The 19,395-nt window shown below is 40.4% G+C and overlaps 1 long non-coding RNA gene across 1 annotated transcript in view; it reads left to right on the top strand.

The window, feature by feature from the left end:
- The window catches only part of LOC113633589 (uncharacterized), a 51,519-nt gene that overhangs the window by 21,495 nt on the left and 10,629 nt on the right, over positions 1-19,395 (top strand). The window contains exons 3-6 of the long non-coding RNA XR_003438260.1: positions 5,288-5,458; positions 7,183-7,541; positions 10,230-10,420; positions 11,611-11,790. This is a non-coding gene — a long non-coding RNA (uncharacterized LOC113633589). The remainder of the gene's footprint in view (positions 1-5,287; positions 5,459-7,182; positions 7,542-10,229; positions 10,421-11,610; positions 11,791-19,395) is intronic.

Raw genomic sequence — 19,395 nt, 5'->3', positions numbered from 1 at the left:
TCCAGGCCCAGTGAAAATCTCACAGCTTTTGCAGGGCCCCCTGACCACACCAGCCTGACCTGGTGGCTTTCTCTCTGAGGTCTCTATTTGGGCTTTTTGCTGTTTTGGGTTGTTTATGTCCTTCTCATGTCTGTCTATCCAGTCTCCCAACTAAATATAGATAGATGAATAGTAAAGATGTTAAAGCAGGTGATCATCTACTGCAGACTTCTCAGTTTTCAAACTTTTGATCCAGTGCTCTTTTGACTGAGTCCTACTACTCCTTATTAATTTTACCACGCCCATTAACTCTCGAGGGCAGTGATTTATACATTTATTGAGTCATTTATGCATCACTAAGTAAATAGTCATTGAGCGTCCGCTGGATGCCAGGCTCCATCCTAGACACTTGGAGATATAGCAGTGACCTTAAGAGAGTGACCTTGACCACTGTCTCAAAGAGCATACATTTTTGTGGAGGACAGAGAAATAAACAATAAGTAAGCAAACAGAATAGTTTTAGAGAATCAGTGCAATATATAAAACTGAAGAGGATAAGTAGGGCAGTAGGGTAGAGAGGGATGGTGAGAGGAGAATGCTACTAGGGCCGTCAAGCAGAGGAGATGGCATTTGCGTTGAGATTGGAATGGTGAGTTGGCGGCAGTCTTGGGGATGGGTTCTGGGAGAAGAATGTTCCACTCAGAATGAAGAGTAAATGCCAAGGACCTAGGTCAGAAAAGAGCTTGGTGTTTTTGAGAAGAAAAATATCAGTGTGGCTGGAGGGGAGTCAGAAAGAGGAAGTGGGGCAAAAGTGGTGAGAGATGTCGAGGTAGGCTGGTCCCAGAACATGCATGACCTTGGTAAACCAAGTGAAGAGTTTGCAAGTCATTGTCATCAGAAGCAGGAAGCTCAGGAAGGCTTGATGTAGGAAGTGACATTACATGAGACATGTTTGAAACTGATGACTCGGGGAGGGTTTTTTTCTTTACTTTCTTTTCTTTTCTTTGTCTTGCTTTTCCTTTTGCTTTTATTTTGAGGGGTATACCATAAATAAAGTTCATATATAGTAACTAACTGTCCAGCTGCATGAACTTCTACATATGTATATACCTGTGGAACTACACCCATAGTAAGTTACAGAACAATCCCAACACACCCCAAGGGCTCACTCATGCCCTGTCCAGCCATTACCTCCACCGCTATTATGATAACTTCTATCACTTCTAGTTTTGCCTATTTTTGAACAAAATATAAGTGAAATCACATAGTATGCACTCTTTTTTTTTTTTTGGTCTGGAAAATATTTCTATGTGACATTCTATGGAACGAATATCTCACAATTTATCTTACAAATGATGGACTTTTGGGATGGGGTGATTCTGAATAAAGCTGCTATGAACATACTTGTACAAGCCTTTTGGTAGACATATATGCTTATTTAGGTTGGATATATACCCGGGAGTAGAATTGCTCCATCTTAGGATTTATATATTTAGTAGATAACCATCAAACTGTTTTCCAAAGTGGTTGTACCAATTTACGTTCCCACTTAAAATACATGAGAATTCTAATTCTTCCCATTCTTACAAACACTTGGTATTATCAGTCCTTTTAATTCTGTTTTGGTCGGAGTATAGTGGGGGAGGTCTCATTGTGGCTTCTTGCAGGGGAGTGGAAGGGGTTGTTTCTTGTAGGTGTTTATGATTGTGTTGTTGATTATACAGTTTGGTTTTAAAACTTCGATTTTCAGGCTTCCTGGCTTTCATTCCCTTTTCCCAACACCACATTATTATTTTTTTTTCCCCTTGTAATACCCCCAAAGAGCAACATAAAAGTCAAGCAGGCTGATATGACATCATCATTGTCTTTCAGGAATGTGAAATTTCATTTTTTATAGAGTGACCCTATTCCAAGATAGAAGGGAAAATAGAAAACAGGGCTTAGAACTTGAAAGAGAAAATTTGGGTCAGGCTCCGGCTTAATGCAGTTTCCATTCTTGGAGCCAAAAGACCTTCTAGTCAATGCACAAAGGGAGTCACTGGGGTGGGGATTGTTGGTTTCATTTCATGCTCATTGTATCACTGCATCGGGGTATCTAGGATTTTGCCCTCATGAAGAAATTAAGGGCGTTATGCTTCATTTCCTGTTTTGGAAAACAGAGTCTCTGGCTTAAAAAGGCTACTTGCATATTGTTTTAAAAAATTGGGTTGATAGTTCATCATATCATAATTAAACTAATTCAAATACTGTTATTTTCCAACAGCTTTAATGAGGTCTTCCACTTGGCGGAGAACTATGAGACCCCAAAATATTGCCATTTGTTAAAAGATGGAGAAACTCTGATGACAAATGACTCTATTCAGCTGCATTTCGGTTAATAAGATTTATGCATTAATCTAGTTATACTTTGTTCCCTCGAGTTTGGCAAACTTCTGAAGTTTTCCGATTTTCTACTGTGTCTCCTGCTCCCCAACCCCATCTCCTCCATAGAGAATTCCTGGCGTCTGAGTTAAAATAGGTGGAAATATTCTCTGTTTCCAGCCGAGGCTCCCCAGCTTGGTTGGAATGCTCGTCTGGTTGTAATAGAGCATGCTTTTCGGCCAGCAACTCTTAAAATAGCTCCTCGGCTTATGAAGCAGAAAATAGAAGTTTGGGCAGCCCAGTGTCAGCTTACAGGATGTTGCTGGCTGCTTGCTTTGGGGGGCAGTGTTGCTCTAGCTTGAGAACTCAGAGAAAGCCTCTGGTGAGTGATGGCTCTCCTTTGCGCAATTTTGTATCTGCACTTCTTGTCAAGTAATCATTACAAATGTTTCGTGGAGAAAGGAGTTGGCTCCGAGCAGAGGTCTGCCTCTTGGAAGAAGTGAGGCCCTGAAGGGTGGGCACTGGTCTGTCTGCGGTAAAATTTTCCCCTTTGACAGTGTAATTAAGTGGTAATTAACCAAATGAGTGTAAATGTTGAAGGCTGAGATAAATATCTGCATTTCCTTAATCTATTTTTCCCCTCTAAAATTTGATAAAGGAAATTTGGATTTAATGGAGGATATATGTCAATTTTTTTTTTTTTTTAAGATTACAAATCTGTTTAGAAGGAACTCAGGTCCACGGGTTTGGAGTTCTACAGGAAAAGTTAGCAGCGTATAAAGATAGAGGAGGTACCATAAAATGTGGATGCGCTATTGCAATAATTATGTTAAGAAGGCTTAGTGGAGCTACCTTTTGGAAACATCTGGTTTATTTCTGCTCTTTCCATATCCTGCAGATGTTGCTGAACCCATGAAATGTACTAACAGGAGAATACATTAGCTCACGAAGTCATTCCAATGAATAAAGCAAAGAATGGCCTCTTAACTTTCTAAAAAATCTAGTTAGGAAAGAATTCTGCTTTCAGAGCAGGCAGAGATTAGGCCAATAATTGAGAGGGGCCCAGGGCCTTCTAAAAGTGTCAATAGTGATCTGTTCTTGCCAAAGGGGAAAAGAGATGCTTTGTGGAGGGGCGGCCAGAGTAATAAATGGGAATCTTTGTAATTCAAGTACTTTCTCATTACCTTCCTTGGTTAGTGATTAAAAATAGGGCTGAGGATGGGGCAAGGGAAGCCCACTCCTTCTGCGATTGGTCTTAGAGCTAAAGGTTCCTGAGTCCATCTGGAGTTCAGCTCTTCTGCCTCACCTCCTGGCCTCTGGAGCCCCAAGTGAGACTCAGAGGCAGGTAGACGGCTCGTGTGGCCAAGGCAGACGCTGTGGGAAGGATGCATAATTGAGGTACCATCTGTGGCATGGGGCTGATGACAGCTGCACGATGCCCTGACACTGCTGTGTCAACACCCTCGGCAGGCAGGAAAAGACAGGGGCAGGCGCATGTATGCTAAGGCTTTGGGAGAGCAGACACAGGCATCCCTGAGGGGGAGGGCCTGAGGAGTTTGAGTTTATTAAATAGGAGTTGGTTGCCTATGAGATTAACACCCTGAAATAAATGCAAAGTTAAGAAATATTTTGGCCTCCAGCCCACTTGGCAGGAGGATTAGGAACTTGGAGTGGTCAGAAGGACAAAGCCTTAAAGGGCCAATGTCACATTTAGTTTCTGGCCAGCTGTGATCTCTAAATTTCCCTATCATTTACATCATTCCTTTGGGTTATAGCGTCATGTGATGTGTTCCACAGACCCCTATTAAAATGTGTAACAGATGTTTTTCTGGCCACCGGCCTGGCAGACGAGAAGGATGCACTCATATAAACCTATCTATGAGAAACTAGTATTTCTCTGGTTCAGCTCTGAATCGTTGAACTGCCGTTACTGACATCCAGCCCTATTTGCCTCCTTCCCTGTGGGGCAAAGTGGATGAATCTCTGGGATGTCTCAGAAAAGACTTTCTTGCACGTTCTTCTAGGGTTTCTGGCTTCCTTCAGGTCACTGAGGAGGGGTCTCTACTGCTTGAGCCAAAGCCCTCCACTTCTTCAACAATTTCATGTATGTTTCCACCAGGCACTAGCTCCTGGCTGACTAGTTATCCCTTTCCCTAGGTCAGGAGAAATCTCTTATGAAAATCATGTAAGCTCTGTCTCCTCCTCGGAGAATGATTTTAAATTCCCCCTAACCTTTCGCCCCACCAGGGTTACACCTTCCTTCTCCTTCTCTTTTGCAACTGGCAAATTTCTGCTTTTGATCCTTCAGCTGTTATTTCCCTATACTCAATTGACAGATTAAACCCAATATGACCAGTTTTTAAACCTCTTTGGGAACTTTTGACACTAATGTAAATGTGTAACTTCAGGAAAGAGGTTTAGCATCGTTGTCATTACCATCATAATAATTTTTAACGTTTATACCACCTTTTAGAGTGAATGACATGTTTTCCCGTCTATTATTTCTGCCGATCCTTAAAGCAATACTGATATAAGCAAGACAGAAATTACGATGCTGAGGTTACAGGTGAAGAAATCAATGCTCACAGAAAGTAAAGCTGTTCATTCAAAGTCATGTGGCCAGTTCAGCTGGGATTCAACCCATTTCAGATTCCAAGCTCAATGATTTCCTGCACATAGAGAGCCCTTATTAATACTTTAACATGGTAGGAACTTAAAAGCGTAGTCCACAGGATGGGAATGTTTTTGTAGGGCAGTGTAAGGATACCAAGAGTTCGAGAAAGTAGGGGATCCAGACAGAAACAGAGATATGGAATCTAGAACTACTTTTCCCTAAAATGTGTACTGCAAGATTTCAATAGGTATATTGTCAGCTAAAGAGTTCCATAACCAGAGAGGCTTGATACATATTAAATTAAACAATGTCATGAAAATTTTCTGATTACAGCATTCCCAGAGGCTTTGACACACATTACGAATTGCCAAGGCAGGGATCAGACATGCCATGAGCATTTGCAAACATGTTTGATACAGGGCCCTTCTTGACTAAACCATCTCATGACAACACCCTTGGGAGAATGCTGGTCAAAAACACCATCATTTACTGCCTCAGATGAAGGTAAGTCGGTCAAAGAGGGGAAGGGTGAGAAGTGTTCAGATGTCAGGGAAAGATCTAGAAGTCAGGTTTATTCTGTTATCTAATTACTGAATCAAAAATTTGATCATTCAGTTTAGTTGATTTTATGTTAAGGTCCTAGAAAGGGTAAAACTAGTATGTCAATATTCCAGCTGTGAGATTTTATTGGAAGAGGAACTGGCAAGACTAAGGGGGAGGGGGGCAATTGGGTGAGAAGACCACGCAGGAAGAGGATGGAGAGCAGGTTCTCGTCTCGAATGTCTCTAAATAGTCTTGGCCTTGTGACTTTGGTCAAGTCACTACACCATCTGGACTCTGGTTCCCTCTACTATGAAACAAGCAGAATAGATTAAATGGTTTCTTTTCAAGGTTTAATAATTCTATGAATAAACGTTATATGTTAAAGAGGGAGATAGTGGCTGTCTAAGGTGAAGATGAACTGGAGAGTTAATTTCCTGAGGAATCTTAATTTCTATAGATGCTAGTTTAGCATTGCCAGAGGGGAAAGGTGAGAGGCCAAGTGGGATCAGAAGCAATTTGCCTTGCGGACACCAGCAGACAAAGGGTCCGCCATGTTACCCCTACTATTAAAGACAAATGACCCCAGAATTCCAATCTGAAAGCCAGAGAAGAATCATTAGATAGCTAGCCTTGAATGGAAAACAGAGAATACCTTACCAGCCAGACAGCAGGCTTTGGAGAAAAGAGGAGGAATGAAGGTTAATCAGAAAACCTACTGAGAAGGGAGACAAAATCATCAGAGAGTTGAGGAGTTGGTGGAGGAGTCAAGGAAATGGAGAATAATAATTGAACCAAGTGTAGGGGGAGCTCTTACAAATGGGGAGGGAGAGAAACTGGGGTTGGGAGGATGGAAGAAACATAAAAATACCTGAATGTTTGTGGCTTCCTGTGAACAGATCTTGACACCCATGACACAGGAGGAAGCTGATATCATATGCTTCTCTACTCAAGACCCAAAAAGTATAAAAATTGAATTCCACACTGTTTCTTTCAAAGAGGCTCTGGTCAGGGGCATGAGAAATACTGGAATAAGAGTTAATAGTCTGAATGAATAAAGAAGATGTGGTATAGATACATACAATGGAATACTACTCAGCCATAGAAAAAGAATGAATTAATGCTTTTTGCAGCAACGTGGATGGACCTAGAGATTATCACACTAAGTGAAGTAAGTCAAACAGAGAAAGACAAATATCATATGATATCGCTTATATGTGGAATCTAAAGAAAAAGATACAAATAAACTTATTTAGCAAACAGAGAGAGACTCACAAGCTAGAAAACAAACTTATAGTTACCAAAGGGGAAAAGGGATGGAGGGATAAATTAGGAGGTTGGCATTAACATATATACACTACTATATATAAAATAAATAACCAATAAGGACCTACTGTATAGCACAGGGAACTATACTCAATATTTTGTAATAGCCTATAAGGGAAAAAAATCTGAAAAGGAATATCTGTCTATCTACAACTGAATCACTGTGCTGTACACCTGAAACTAACATGATATTGTAAATCAACTATACTTCAATAAAAAATTAAAAGCAGCTCATAATCTGAGACCAAAAGTGGTTCTGGCCCAATAGCTCTTGAGTCTTGGAGTATAATGATGGGTATGAATTTGTTGTCTATCCACCATTGACCCGCTGAGTGATCTGAAAGTCATTTCTTCTCTCCAAGAGGTTTGAACTCACTGGGAAGCAGAGAACAGAGGAAAAGAAAAATTGGATGTGAAGGCCAATATTTTCAGGAGGACAAGGTTAAAGCCTACATCCCTTAAAATCGGAAGTACTGAGCCTCCTGGAAATTGCGACTGCTTAACTTCTCTGTTCTACAGATGGCCGTCATCCCCATGCTGATAGGACACAGAAAGCAAGGCAACACAAAGTTGCCTTAATGATAGGTCTTTGTGGTGACTGGATCCAGGAAGAGAAGGAAATGAGACGTAGTTTACAGCAACATCACAGTGTTGGGCCAGACCCTGCCTGGGCATCTGTGCCTGTGTCGGGAAGCATGGGGCCTCAGCCATGATCCAGCAGGTCAGTCCAGTGCAGAGCTGTTCTTTGTTCTGCTCTTCTCTAATCTCACTAAACTCTGCAGCAAGTATGAAATGAAAAGTTTGAAATGAAACAAGTATTATGTGGACACATGTTAGAAGCCTCCTGAGATATATTCCTTGGTTTTAGAAGCTCTAGGATTCTCTGACCCTTGGGAATTTTCTGCAGCAGCAGTGTCTACATTGGGCAGCACAAAATATGACCACACAGTGTAGGAAAAGCGTCCTAATAGAGGGAAAATAAATGAAGAAAAAGCCCATGTGTCCTCTGCTATAGTCACTCATCACAAACAGAAAGGTCCTTCTGTGAGCCTGGCACCAAGCTGAACCAAAATGGCCAGACATGGCCGTGTCTTTCTTTGAAGGGTTAACAAGGGGGGATACTCTTATTTAGATAGGGAACAGCACTTTCTTGGGAAGTCCCTTGGCCAATAATACACTTGATTTGACTTGTGTAGAAGTCATCTCATCGCAGCCTGTTTCTAAGTCATGCCAAAAGTAAGCTGAAAAGTGAACATGTCAGCTAGTCAAGCAGACTTTTCTAACTCTCTGGGTCCTTAGCAACATGCACGGCAAACTTCTGTTTAGCCAGTTAGCACATCTGTCTTGGAGGAAATAATGGTGTCTTGCCACCATAGATGTTTGAGTAAATGGGTAGGAACAACCATAGATGTGAGTAAATGGGTAGGAACAACCCATCCAAACTCATCTCACATGAGCTGTCTGGAAGGTCAGGCCCGTCTTGCCCTTGAATTGCAAAGCTATCTTTGGTCAAAGACTGGCTTTTCGTTCCTAACTCTCGTGTGTTCAGTGGCTCAAGAAATATATGCCGATGCAAAAGAGAGCAATGCCAGGCAATTCAGATCTCCTTTTCCTGGTCAAGGAGCAGCAACGACATTGACTTTCTTCTCTATAGAGCCTTACTCCTCACCAGCTATGAATAATTTTTCCCCCCTACCCACGACAGTCTCTTCCCCTTGCTCCCTCTCAGACTAGCCTCTCAAGGACAGAATCCATATCCTGTTGCCTTGTTCTCCCATGACTGCCTGGGTACTGTGCACATAGGAGGTGATTTATAGATATGGACTGAGTGAATGAACTGAGTGAATGAACCACTGTGTGGTTCTTTTAAGAAACCACATAGACTTTTCCATGCTGAGCCAGACCAGCCTGCTCCAGGTTCTTTGCTCTTCTTCTTTAGATCACTTTAGTTTCCTCTTTTTATCTGTCACCGCCTTCTCTGCCCCTTGAGGTTCTTCTTCATGCAAGTTAGACTAAGGAGACACAGTGTTCCAGCTCCTCTCTTTCTTTTTGCTCTTGCTATAGACTGAATGTGTCCCCTCAGAATTCATATGCTGAAAACTAATCCCTAATGTCATGTTATTTGGAGGTTGGGACTTTGGGAGGTGATTAGGTCATGAGAGCAGAGCCCTCATGAATGAGATTAATACCCTTATAAAAAGAGACCCCAGATGTATATATGTGTATATATATATTTATTTATATACACAATGAACTATTACTCAGCCATAAAAAAGAATGAAATAATGCCATTTGCAGCAACATGGATGGACCTAGAGATTATCTTACTAAGTGAAGGAAGTCAGAGAAAGACAAATATCATAAGATATCACTTGTATGTGGAATTTTAAAAAAAAGATACAAATGAACTTATTTACGAAACAGAAACAGACTTGCAGACAAAGAAAACAAATTTATGGTTACCAAAGGAGAAAGGGGTCAAGGAGGGATAACTAGATATCTATATTCTATTTATGTGTCTATCATCTATCTATCTATCTATCTATCTATCATCTATCTATCTATCATCTATCTATCATCTATCTATAACTGAATCACTTTTCTGTATACCTGAAACATTGTAAATCAACTATACTTTATTAAAAAAATAAATGAAGATGCACACATTAAAAAAAAAAAGAGAGACCCCAGAGAGCTCCCTTGTCCTCTCCACCGTGTGAGGACACAGAAAAAAGGTGATCGTCTATGAACCAAGAAGCTGCCCTCACCAGACACCCATTCTGCTGGTGCCTTGATCTTGAACTCCCCAGACTCCAGAAGAAATATATTTCTGTTGTTTATAAGCCACGTGGTCTATGGTATTCTGTTATAGCAGGTGTAATGAATAAGACAGCTCCTGAAAATAAGCCCTCTCTCCTCATGAGGTTTTCCCTCCTGATGATTGTAGGAAATCACATACAAAAATAACAAACAAAATCATGCCATGTTCTGATAGTCCTGTTTCTGTTCTGTAGCTCTAATGCCTCTGAAGTTGCTGCCTCTGAAGTTGCCAATGAAAGAACTTGCTGTGTTTATTGCTGTAACCTGAATATAACTAACATACCACATGGCCCTGTCTCTGCACAATATAGAGTCAAAGAAAGAGCAGTATGTCAGGGGAAAATAATAGAAAGATGTTTAAATGTTACTACTCTCAAAGAGAAGGGGTTGGCAAACTGTGGCTCCCAGGCCAAATCTGGGGTTTTTTAAAATAGTTTTTTGCTTGTTTGTTTAAATAAAGTTTTATTGAGACATAGCCATATTTGTTTATGTTTTATCTATGTCCACTTTTTGTGGCAAAGTTGAGTTGCTGTGACTGACACTGTGTGGTTCTAAAAGCTGAAAATATTTACTATCTGTCCCTTTCCAGGAAGTTTGTTGACCCCCATCTTAGAAGACGCCAGAGTGGGGAGATCATTCTTAATGTACTGGAAAACATTTTTTTTTTCCTATTTCTGCCACACTTTGTGATCACCATGGAGACAGCAGGTCTCTCAAAGAAGAAAATGATCCTTTTTGTTCTCTCAACTTCCATCAAAAACTCCTTGAAATACAGCCCAGGTAGCTCCTAACTCCTCCATTCTGACTTGTCCTCTTTTAAATCAAATTCTTCTCTCCAGCTAGTAATTCTAATTTTTCCCCCTAAATACAAAAACTCTACCCTGACTCTGCTCATTCCATTTTTCAGTGCTTTCTACTGTTTATCCCAAACAATCGAAGAGAAGGTTCAGGGTTCATGCCACAGGGGTCTTCCTTAGGAGGGTGTGTGAAGCGAAGGCTGATAGGCTGGTCAAAATCATACAATTTGCTCCTGCTACAGAATGAATCATTTTGACGATAGTCACAGTCCTGAGGTGAAACTCACCAACAGCTCAACTTTATGCAGTCCTGGCCTTTTCATCTGAATCTAGAACTCTGCATGGCATCCTCTCTTCCTGCATGTAGCCTTACAGTGATGACTGCCCACTTCCCTCACGTGGGTCTCAGGTGGAAAATCAGACCCTCTCGGGCTTCTTACGAGCACCCATCCATCTCCCAGGGCTTCTGCCCCTTCCAGTCAAAATTCCTCTAGGACATTTCCTTATTCTTCTCACAGCGTTCACATTTGCCATATGTGATATATGTGTGTGTGTGTGTGTGTTTTAGTAATTTATTTTCCTGGTTTTAAAAGTGAATTCTATTCACTGCAGGAAAGTTAAAGTACAAAATTGTATACATAAGAAAAAAAAATCACCTATAAACCCATATGCAGAAATAACCAGTTTGGTTTACATTTGGGTATGTAATTTTATAATTATTATTGTTAGTGTGTATGTGACTCTTAAACACACACACATACGCATATATATACATGTACACACACGTACACACACAGACATATATATAAAATCGTTGAGTCAGATTTTCATTTTGAGTGTATTCTTAGTTTTATGTTTCTTTTCATTTAGTGCTATATCCTGTGTCCTGGCTTTTGGGTTTGTACTACTATAACTTAACTTGTAGTTCAATAATTGCTTCCATGGACTTTTCTAATTAGTTCATAAATTCCTTGAGTGCAGGGATAGTTTCTCCTTTATATTCTTCTCCTCTCCTTACCTCCATTCCCATTCTCGCCACCACCAGTGTCATTTAGGAGTACAGAAGGAGTGTTTGATAAATATTTTCTGAGTGGAATGGACTGAAATGATGTGCACACACCCATAGGAGGAAACCTGAGGGCCTGATCTTCCTCTCTTGTTCTTGCCACACAGGGGAGGTCACAGCTTGAGACGAGCCGCGAATGGTTGTTTGGCTGGCGCGCGCAATACACCTGCTGAGTTATGAGCCTGATGAATCATTTGCCTGGCTGTCTTGTTAGTCATGCTGAACTGAATGCTACTTTTCCAACCAAAGAGGTCCAAACCAGGACTCTTCCTTTGCTTTGGTCTTGGGTGAGTGTTTTCTCTGCAAATAGTCTCCCTCCTTCTTTAAAAAATCTATAATAATGGACTTACAAAAACAGTATTCAAAGAATATTCTCCACCGCTCTTGCTTTTCTAATAAGAGTTTTATTCTCTATGGTCAAGTGAATTTCATTTCTTTTATTTATACATAAAACCGAGTAAAGATATCAACCTTGGGATAAATGAATAACGAGGCATGACCCTGCCGGGTACTTCCCTTGGGGGACAAAACAAACAACAAAACCACCCCCCCAAACTCATTCTTATCTATTTCATTACATGCTTTGGCAAGTCTAAATGACCCACTCGCTTAACTGACCTATTGGTTTTGTTTATGTTTTTTAAATTTACTCTTTTGCGAAAGTTAATGTCGCCTTGCTTTGGCATCCAAACTTCTCTCTTCTTTCCCGGGCTTCCTTACAGACACCCCCCGCTCCCCCATTCCTTAGATGAGGAACTGCAAGGGTCACTGAAGTTAATGAAAAACACAATCATGACAACATGAAACTAGAGGCTCAATTTGGCTTGAAGGCGCTCCGTTTGGGTGTATCACATTGCATTAGATGATGTAAGGGCTTCATATGGGTTAATCAAAATGTAACCTCAGCCTTACTCAAATCACCTGTTGGACTGCTGTTTGCCAGAGGTTGAGCCTTCCTGATGCTGCTGGGTCTGTAATGCATTTAGCTAATCATAATCCCTTCCATTTGGGAGAGTGCCTTCTACTTTTCAAAACTCTTTCACCTCTATTATCTCATTTGATCCTTACTCAGCCCTGGAAACATTTCCCATTTTACAGATGGGGAAACCCAGAAGAAATTGACTTGCTTATGGTCACACAACAAGTTTCTCCAGTATCTCTCTCTATCCTTCCCTCTATGTTTCTTTCTCTGAACTATTATAAATAACTCACTAAAGTTTATGCATCTTTTTCATGTTTCTACTTAACACCATTCAGTGTATTTTCTTATGGTTGGGATTAACATAAACACACTGCTATATATAAAACAGATAACTAATAAGGACCTACTGTATAGCACAGGGAAGTCTACTCAATATTTTGTAATAACCTGTAAGGGAAAAGAATCTGAAAAAGAATATATATATATTATATATATATATAACATATATAAAACTGAATCACTGTGCTGTACACCTGAAACTAACACAACATTGTAAATCAACTATACTTTAGTACAAAATTTTTAGAAATTAAAATACAATCATATTAATTGCCCATGATTTTATATTAAAAGTTGAGTTCTCAAGTGCCATATTCCACAATCCATGATTTAAAGACACCCAGTGCTGAAAAGAAATCTAAATGTCCCTCAGTCTATACCTTGGCCTCTTTGTCCCTACTTTCTTTTTTTTTTTTTTTTTTGCGGTACCCAGGCCTCTCACTGTTGTGGCCTCTCCCGTTGCGGAGCACAGGCTCCGGACGCACAGGCTCAACGGCCATGGCTCACGGGCCCAGCCGCTCCGCAGCACGTGGGATCTTCCTGGACTGGGGCACGAACCCGTGTCCCCTGCATTGGCAGGCGGACTCTCAACCACTGCGCCACCAGGGAAGCCCTGTCCCTACTTTCAAACCATCATAAACTGGGACACTCTGAGGGTGACTGACCTCAGTTCCATTGGAACACCTTTCCCATATCCATAGCCTTTCCCATATCCATAGCCTTTCTCTGGTCCAACTATCCTTTTGGTAAGAAGTCTCTGTCATAACTACCCAAGTCCTTTCCTCTGCAATTTCAACCACTTGCACCTTCTGCTCTCAACACAGTCAGCAAACAGCCCTTCTCTTTTTGTATCCAGTATCAGATTCTGATTTCCTGCCCTTTACCTCTCCCCAGATTTGAGGTTTTGCTTCACATCAAGATGATTTATGACCTAAAGGAGGTTAACACCCTGGAACTTATTTTTCTGATAAAGTGTAGCTTCTCTAACAAAAGACCTGAAAGTCTTGACAGCAAGTTATAGCCAGAGTCAAAGCGAACTTTTGTCTCTTTGGGACCCTGTTTCCTGAATCTCAATTTCAGAGAATCCAGGGACACTTACACGCACTCCCAGGAGTGGGGACGTGAGGTGGCGTCAGCCACATGCAGGCTTCCCTGTGGCTGAACTCAGCTGCAGACTGTAAACTATATGTTACTCATACAATCCCATTTTCTAGTCCCTCTTTATGTGTATTTCCCTTTTGTCATCCTCTAGCCTCTAGTAAACTCTTGTTTAAATGCTTCTGCCTCATTTCAGCTGTACTACGGGGAATTCAGGAAAAGGTTGTTCCCATACTTGGGACAGAATGTGAAAGAGGCAGAAGTTCCTTCTCTGCCCCAGGGTTGATGTGTTGAGCTGATAGCCAGGGAGAGCTGAATTTCCAATGTGAGGGACAAAATCAAGTGGCCTAATCACTCGTCCCTGTTGGAGAGCATCCCTCCATTGTCCATCTTAAAGGATCTACCCTTCATTTTACTGAGGATGACAGTAGCTTTTTATTTGGATAAAGAATCTTATTGTTAACTCATTTAGCAAATACTGAGCACTCAACCTATGTAATATATACGAAGGTTCAAAGATTCATGTGGTACTTTATCTGTCCTCAGGGAGCTAATAACAGGTGGATAAGACCTAAACATCAATGACTATAATCTTGAGGGCAGCTGGGAGGTACAAGGTAATCACATGTTAAAAGGGTCCCTTTCAGGTTCTGGTCCAGGCAAGGCTCTTGGTACTGGTAATATCTGAACTGGGCCTGGGAGGCCAGGAATTTCTGGATAGGAAATGGCCTTGGCAAAAACACAGAGGCAGGACATCTTCAGGATTCAAAGAGTTCATGTAAGGGACGAGTGGGAAAGGAGTTGGACAGCAAGATTGAAGCCTCATCATGTGTGTCAAGGAAGCAGGTATGGAAGGCCTTGAATGCCACTGTCGGTGACTCCCACACTGTTCGTTCACTTGCCGGTTATACATGGTGAATTCCAAAGGTAGTGGCAGATTCAGGGACATGGTGCTGTGGGTAGTAGAATAGAGAACATACGGACCCTGCAGTTAGGCAGACTGAGTGAGAATCTCATGCCTGCTGCTTGCTGCTGTGTGACTTTGGCCAGGTTATATGACCGTTTATGGCCTCAGTTTACATGTCTGTAAAATGGGGATGAAAGGAATAAAAATGCCCTCATATGGCCATTTTAAGGCTTAAATGAGGCAATATATGAAAAGTGAAAAATACAGCAAGCATGTAAAAATATTTGAATGTATTCTCATCCCTTTCCTGGGAATTGGCAGAGTATTACCCAGAGAGTCCCTGTAAGCTTCCCCAAGGGTACCCATACTCCTGGGAAGGAGCAGTCTAATCCTCATCCTTTACTTTACCTGCAGCCTAGCTTGGTTTCTACCTAATAGCCCAGAGGTGCCTTGTTATATTTTCTAGAGTAGGGCTGGATAAAATATAGCCTGACAGCCCAAATCCAGCCCGTTGCCTGTTTTTGAATGTCCTGGGAGTTAAGAATGATTTTTAATGATTAAGAAAAAAAATCAAAAGAAGAATATCTTGTGACATGGAAAAATTACATGAAATTCAAATTTCAGTGCCCACAAATAAGTTTCATCAAAGCACGGCCATACTCGTTTGTTTACATATTGTCTGTAGCTGCTTTTTGCCTACAATGGCAGAGCTGAGTAGCTGAAACAGGGATCATATGGCCTGAAAAGCCTAAAATATTGACTCTCTGATTCTTTACAGAAATGTGTGCCAAACCCTGGTCTACATCACACTCTTCTAATTCCTGTTCCAAGAGTCGTGATGAATCTATAGAGCATGAACACTTAATTTTTCATTTTAGATCTTATAAGTCTGCCTGAGGAAGTTTTGCATTGAGTAGTGTTTGCTTACTTTCCAAAAGGAGTCTCCCATGTCCCCAAGTGCATGTGGCTTATTACCCTCTCTCCATGGGGGCATCACAGACACAAGTAATGTTATTTTAATCTGCAAAGGTGGAATTGAAGTTTCACTATCAGAGAAAAAATTTCTGTGAACTTTAAATGAGCAGTTTATTTAAAACTTTTAAAACATCAAAAGTTTAAAAACAGTGAAGTAAGAAGGAAAAGAAAGCCCTGTTGCTTTTTAAGTTGAATTCAAGTTCTGAGGCTTAGGGATAGTACCGATGATTGTTTTTGTTAAGAATGAACCTTCTCTTTTGAACAATGTTGAGGATAAATGTCCTCAGGTTGCCTGTCAGTGTTGCTATTGTAGAATCTGCCTCCATGCAAGTCTGTCTACCTTTTCTTATCCTTAGATGAACTTCAGTATAGTAACCAGTAAAGAATGAGATTGTGCTACTCAAATCTGATGAGTCAAACCTTCCCTCTGTCAGCACTAGAGCTACTTTTGCTCCAAGGAAGCCCGTGCTGACTGTCCTTTACCTGCAGTCAACCTGGAGCTTTCATGGTACTAAGTTACTTAAAGGATGTCTGAGCAGACAAGGCTTGGAATATAATCTGTGAACATTGTAAATACTCCTTTGGGCCACTCAAAGCCACTAACAGAATCTCACTAACTCACCCATCTTTTAAATATTTATCAATTTAATAATTATCGACACTCAAGAAAGGTTGAGATCTATGGAAGATGTAGGTTAAATAATTTATTTACACAAAAATTTTCTTTACTGCTTAATAATAACCTATGAAATAGGCGCATTCCCTTCCTTCCTTCCTCCCTTTCTCCCTTCCTCCGTCTCTCCCTCATCCCTCCCTCTCGCTCTCTCTCTTTGGATAAGGTGATCACAAAACCTAAGTGGTATATGGATCATAATCGCTACAGGCTTTCAATGACTTACTATCCATAATTAAGGTAAACACAATGTGCTCTTGAACCAAGAAGAAAAATGCCAGACCCCGATTGGGAGACTCAGAATGACTTCCTGAAAAGATACTTTGGGCTGGGATCTGAGGCTTCAATCGAATTTGTTCTACGAAGAAAACAAGGAAGGACAGTCATCCTCAGTAAAGAGATCCTTGTGGATGAAGACCCAGAGGTGAGCCAGCCCTGAGTGTCTGGACATCCACAAGGAGGTCAGTGTGGCTGGAGGACAAGGTATGAGGTGGGGCTGGTCCTGAGAGAAATGGCTGGAGGACAGTAGGAACTTCTTATACATGACTGTATATCATACCAAGGAGCATGCACTTTTGCTTGAAGGCAAGGGAATAGCATAGTCAGGTTAGTATTTTAGAAAAATCATCACGAACAAGTATGAAAGGTGAATTTGAGTGAAGCAGAATTGAATTGGTTGTTAGAAGGCCAGTTGCAGTAATCCAGGCAAGACAAGCAAATCAGGATAGAACTCCTGGTGGAAACTGGGCTTTCTCCTTCTGATCACAGAACCTTCTCTTTGCACACTATGTGCTCTCTGCATTCTTAGTTGCTGTCTGTTTCTCCCACTGGCTTGTGAGAGGAGAGATTATGCTCAGCTTACTCTTAACAGTCTTGTAGAGAGCTGGACACAGAGAAGAATACACTCCATAGAGTTGCCTAACAAATAAATTATTGAATTAATCATTCTATCTCAGAGCCTATCCATTAATTGTTAAAATAATGAATAGGTATCATCCTAGTGAGAGCAGTGCTCATTTTAATGAGTTTGGAGCAATAAGTCATGTACTGTCACGTGCTTTTCAAATCTCCAGCTCTGTAGAAATCCAACATCTTGGTCAGTTTAATAAAAATATTAGATTTCTGTTGTTTTATCTCTTTCAAACTTTTTGGAAATATCTTTCCTTTCAGAGATTTTCTTATCCTGCATAAACTAAACCAGTAAGATAGTCTTATAATAAAATAGGAGACTAATATCTAGGGCTAGACTCACTTTTATTGAAGTGACAGTTTTCATAATGCCTTCCCCCTTTAAGCATTAAATCAATCAGTAAATAAATTTTAGTGTTTTATAAGAAGAAACTTCCAATGTTCACTATTATTCATGAATGGAATGACCTATCTACAAAAGAGAAAGTCCTCTGGCTCCAGTGCTGTTAAGATAGATCAGTTGGTCATTTTCTGGGATGGTACACAGGACAATTCTGCTCTGGGGAACACTGGATTAATTGAACTTTATGATTGCTTCCAACTTGAAGATTCTGGAGTCTATTTATTGAAAATCTATTATTTGATGTATAAATTATTATATTTATTTTTTGCTGAATAAAAATTTCCATTGGTTTTAAGTGTTGGCCATATAAGAGAAACATTTTCAAGAATCAATATTGTGAAAATGACTATACTACCAAAAGCAACCTACAGACTCAATGCAAACTCTATCAAATTACCAATGGCATTTTTCACAGAATTAGAACAAAAATTTTACAATTTGTATGGAAACACAAAAGACCCCGAATAGCCAAAGCAATCTTGAGAAAGAAAAACGGAGCTGGAGGAATCATGCTCCCCAACTTCAGACTATACTACAAAGCTATAGTAATCAAGACAATATGGTACTGGCACAAAAACAGAAATATAGATCACTGATACAGGATAGAAAGCTCAGAGATAAATCCACACACGTATGGTCACTTAATTTATGAAAAAGGAGGCAAGAACATACAATGGAGAAAAGACAGTCTCTTCAATAAGTGGTGCTGGGAAAACTGGACAACTACATGTAAAAGAATGAAATTAGAACACTCCCTAACACCATACACAAAAAATAAACTCAAAATGGATTAAAACCTAAATGTAAGACCGGGCACTATAAAACTCTTAGAGGAAAACACAGGAAGAACACTCTTTGACATAAATCACAGCAAGATCTTTTTTGACCCATCTCCTAGACTAATGGACATAAAAAATAAACAAATGGGACCTGATGAAACTTAAAAGCTTTTGCACAGAAAAGGAAACTATAAACAAGACGAAAAGACAACCCTCAGAATGGGAGAAAATATTTGTAAACAAAGAAACAGAAAAAGGATTAATCTCCAAAATATATAAATAGCTCATGCAGCTCAATATTAAAAAATCAAACAACCCAATCAAAAAATGGGCCAAAGACCTAAGTAGACATTTCTCCAAAAAAGACATGCAGATGGCCAAGAGATACATGAAAAGCTGCTCAACATCATTAATTAGTAGACAAATGCAAATCAAAACTACAATGAGGTATCACCTCACACCCGTTAGAATGGGCATCATCAGAAAATCTACAAACAATAAATGCTGGAGAGGGTGTGGAGAAAAGGGAACCCTCTTGCACTGTTGGTGGGAATGTAAATTGATACAGCCACTATGGAGAACAGTATGGAGGTTCCTTAAAAAACTAAAAATAGAATTACCGTATGACCCAGCAATCCCACTACTGGGCATCCCAGAGAAAACCATAATTCAAAAAACCATGCACCCCAATGTTCATTGCAGCACTATTTACAATAGACATATCATGGAAGCAACTTAAATGCCTATCAACAGATGAATGGATAAAGAAGTTGTGGTACATATATACAATGGAATATTACTCAGCCATAAAAAGGAATGAAATTGGCTCATTTGTAGAAACGTGGATGGGCCTAGAGTCTGTCAGACAGAGTGAAGCAAATCAGAAA

The sequence above is a fragment of the Aethalodelphis obliquidens genome, unplaced genomic scaffold (assembly GCF_003676395.1).
Source record: "Aethalodelphis obliquidens isolate GAN/ISIS:26980383/991018 unplaced genomic scaffold, ASM367639v1 scaffold40, whole genome shotgun sequence".
In the NCBI taxonomy this organism is placed as follows: domain Eukaryota; kingdom Metazoa; phylum Chordata; class Mammalia; order Artiodactyla; family Delphinidae; genus Aethalodelphis; species Aethalodelphis obliquidens.
Note: the sequence above shows the minus strand (reverse complement) of the source record. Positions and strands in the feature narration are given on the sequence as shown.